Here is a 4,106-nt window from a genome sequence, read left to right as displayed (position 1 = left end):
GGGACCCGCTGCCCCTGGGCCGTACAGGCAAGCCGTCGTGGGGCAGGATCTGGTCCTACGGTGCTGATGTTAGGGCTGGCATGGCAACAGTGCCACACCGCACGGAGATCTTCCGGGGTACGGCGTGCTGTAGCCATGCCTGCCCTTGGTAAGGGGCAGGAGCAGGCTTCATTGTTGCCACTCCCCTGCCCCGTCCCACTTGATGAGGTCATGAGGGGTGTAGGAGTCACAGGCTGACTCCCCAAAGCCAGCTTCTCTAGAAGTCGCCAATCAGGAGTCGACTTTACCTGAAGCCGTCCCTGGGACTCGATCGTGAGTGGTCAGTTGGCCATCTTGCCATTGACTTCTTGAAGGCGGCTCCCCGTCCTGGGGTCTTGAGGGGCGCAGCCTGCCCCGATGTCTTGAAAGGTTCTGGGGATCGGGTTGGCCTATCCGTGGTCCATTACTCTGACAGTAGTCCCCGAAGCTGGTGAGGCGCTGCGGTCGATCGACCGGGAAGCCTCAGCAGTTTCTCTTTCCGGGTGCTCAACACATGGTCTTTGATTGACTTCTGTCGGGCCGACTAGAAGGAGTCGGACTTGCTCAACTCGGACTCACTCGATTCCGACTCGCACAATATTTCGAACGTCGCGGTGGGATCCAAGTAGCGTGCTAGCTAAGCCTCCAGGCCGCCGCCCGTTCTACGCCTGTCACGCGATGGCACGTGGCTGGGCCGTCCTGCCAGCCTACACGCGCAACGGGACAGGCCCATAGGCAGGGCCCGCCACTACCGCGCCTCAGCACTCGAGCGGATCCGCTGCGGCCCCGGCGGACTGTTGGGATTCCCGTGGAGTTACTGCACGTAGTTACTTTATCGTGGAACGTGGGGGTCGTGGGGCCGTGGGCACAGTAAATCCCCACGTCCGCCCCCTCGGCTTCGCAGCCCAAGAGGCTATAAGTAGGGGCAAGAGGGGGGCACACGCGCCCCTCCTTCCCACTACTCCTCTCTCTCTTCCTTCTCACTGCTGCTCGCGCTCCTCCTTCTTCTTCTTCGATCTCCTCCTTCTTCTACTTTACTCCGCCGCGCGCCCAAGCTCCGGCGAACGCCGTGGCGACAGCTCGCGATGAGTTCTTCCTCCGCCGCCGCGCCTCCCCCGGTGCGCTCCGGCACCTAGGACGGCTCCGAAGTTCATGAAGACCACATCGAGTTCCTCCATTGGACTTCCGGGAGTCACCGATCGTCCGGAGGCTCGTGAGGGTCCGAACGTCCCGTGCCTGTCGGACGTCCGTAATTTCGGCTCGGGGGTGCTTCGGTCAGACGTCCGGTCGGGGTCGGATGTCTGGGCTTCGGTCGTCCATTGGACTCGGGAAATCCGTAGATTTGGCTCGGGTGCGGTGGCATCGGTCGTTTGGAGGGGGTCGGTCGTCCGAAACCTGGAGATCGTCGGACGTCCGGTCCTGGCTGGTCGTCCAGAGCCTATAGCTTCTTCTTCATCACTTCTTCTTCTCCTTCTTCATGTCCATCTTCCTCTTCTTCTTCTCCTTGCTCCTTAGCTTCTCCATGGTACCTAAGTATGCACAATGTGTCCGTATGAGGTAGTAGCCATGTCCCATGTGCATCAAAGTGGAAACGTCAGAGGAGTGATGTCTCCTCGGTTTCGAGAGCTCTTGCGCATGCTCAGGTCATGGGTCCGATAGGCACTTGGTGAGGCGATGGAAGGTCCATGGGGATGACCTTGGGATGCTCCGCATCATCTCCCCTCCCTTGGGGAAGATCCGTCCTCGGATCAAATTCTTCATCACCATGGTAGGGAGAGAGATCTTTAACGTTTAAGATGTCGCTCACGGAGTACTTTTCTTGTGGAATGTCGATCTTGTATGCGTTGTTGTTGTAGCGTGCAAGCACCTTGAAGGGTCCATCCACTCGTGGTCGAAGTTTGGACTTGCGTTCTTGGGGAAAGCGGTCCTTACGAAGGTGTAGCCACACGAGATCTCCGGTGTTGAATACCATAGGTTGCTTGTTGAAGTTGAGCTTGGTCGCAAGGCGTTGAACTTGGCGCTCGATGGTGTTTCTTGTATCTTCATGCACCTTCTTGAGATGTGTCACACATGCACTTGCGTCCAATTTGATGCGCTCTTGGAGTGGTATAGGGAGAATGTACAATGGGGACAAAGGGTTGAATCCGTAGACGACCTCGAAGGGGGACTTGCCGGTTCTTGAGTGTCTTGCTCGGTTGTAGGAAAACTCGGTGATAGGTAGGCACTCCTCCAACTCCTTGATCTTGTTCTTGATGAGTACTCGAAGTAGAGCTGAGAGTGTGCGTTTGGTAACTTCCGTTTGGCCATCAGTTTGTAGATGATACACCATGGAGAAGAGTAGCTTGATTCCGAGCTAGGCACATAGGGTCTTCCAAAGTAGCTAAGGAACTTGACGTCGTGGTCCGAGACGATAGTCTTTGGCACTCCATGTAGACGTAATATTTCCCTACAAAAGAGATTAGCAACATGTGAAGCATCGTCTATCTTGTTGCAAGGAAAGAAATGTGCCATCTTGGAGAAACAGTCCACAACGACAAATACCGAATCCTTTCCATTACGAGTCCTAGGCAATCCAAGTACAAATCCATGCTAACATCTTCCCATGGTTGGTATGGAATTGGTAGAGGCATGTAAAGGCCATGGGATGGAGCTTTGGACTTAGCTTTGCGACATGTAGAGCATCGGTTGGTGAAGCGGTTGACGTCGCGAAACATCTTGGGCCAAAAGTAGTTCTTCGAGAGTGTGGCGGAAGTCTTGTCGCATCCAACATGTCCCATTAAGCCTCCTCCATGAGATTCCTGCAAAAGCCACAAACGAAGAGAAGACTCGGGGATGCAAATCTTGTTAGCTCTCATAAGATATCCATCTTTGATGTAGTAGCGTTCCCAAGAGGTGTGCGTCAAACACTTTGCATAAGGAGTGGCAAAAGTAGGATCATGCTCATACCAGTCTTTTATATGCTCAAAGCCAATGACATCTAATTCAAGTTGAGTAACAAGCATGCATATGCGCGAAAGGGCATCTGCCACAATGTTTTCTTTACCTTTGATGTACTTGATGACATAAGGAAAAGACTCAATAAATTCACTCCATTTAGCATGATGCTTGTTCAACTTGGTTTGGCCCTTAAGATACTTGATCGTTTCATGATCAGTATGAATGATAAACTCATGAGGGCGAAGATAGTGTTCCCATTCGTGCAAAATGCGGACTAAAGCATATAGCTCTTTGTCATATATGGGGTAATTGAGTTGCGCTCCAGAAAGTTTCTCACTAAAGTAAGCTATGGGGCGCTTCTCTTGCGTTAACACACCTCCTATTCCATTACCACTAGCATCGCAATGAATCTCAAAAGGTTTGTCAAAGTTGGGTAAAGCAAGCATGGGAGCATGAGTAAGCAAATTCTTAAGCTCATTGAAAGCGGTATCTTGGGATGGTCCCCAAACAAAAGGCGCATTCTTCTTGCTCAAAGAATTCGAAGGAGAAGCAATGGTTCTAAAATCTTTCACAAAACGACGATAGAAACCCGCAAGGCCAAGAAAGCTACGCACTTGTTGCAAATTGGTTGGTTGTGGCTAAGCCTTAATAGCATTTATCTTGGACTCATCAACATGAACACCCTTGGAAGAGACAACAAAACCCAAGAAAACGAGCTTGTCAACGCCAAAAAGCATTTCTCCATATTAGCATAGAGATGCTCTTTTCGAAGAGTTTGTAAAACGGTCCAGACATGGGTGACATGCTCTTTGAGAGACTTGCTAAAAACAAGGATATCATTGAAGTAGACCACAACAAACACACCAATATAAGGGCGAAAAACATGATTCATAAGAAGCATAAAAGTACTCGGTGCTTCCGATAGACCCATAGGCATGACTAGCCACTCATACAACCCAAACTTGGTTTTGAAAGCGGTTTTCAATTCATCACCCTCTTGTATGCAAATTTGATAGTAACCACTCTTAAGATCGATTTTTGAAAATATAGTGGCACCACTAAGTTCACCAAGCATATCATCAAGTCGTGGAATGGGATACCTATAACGAACGGTGATAGCATTGATAGGTCTACAATCGGAGCACGCGCGA

Source organism: Triticum aestivum, chromosome 4A (genome assembly GCF_018294505.1).
Source record: "Triticum aestivum cultivar Chinese Spring chromosome 4A, IWGSC CS RefSeq v2.1, whole genome shotgun sequence".
Classification (NCBI taxonomy): Eukaryota; Viridiplantae; Streptophyta; class Magnoliopsida; order Poales; family Poaceae; genus Triticum; species Triticum aestivum.
This window is presented reverse-complemented; position numbering follows the sequence as displayed.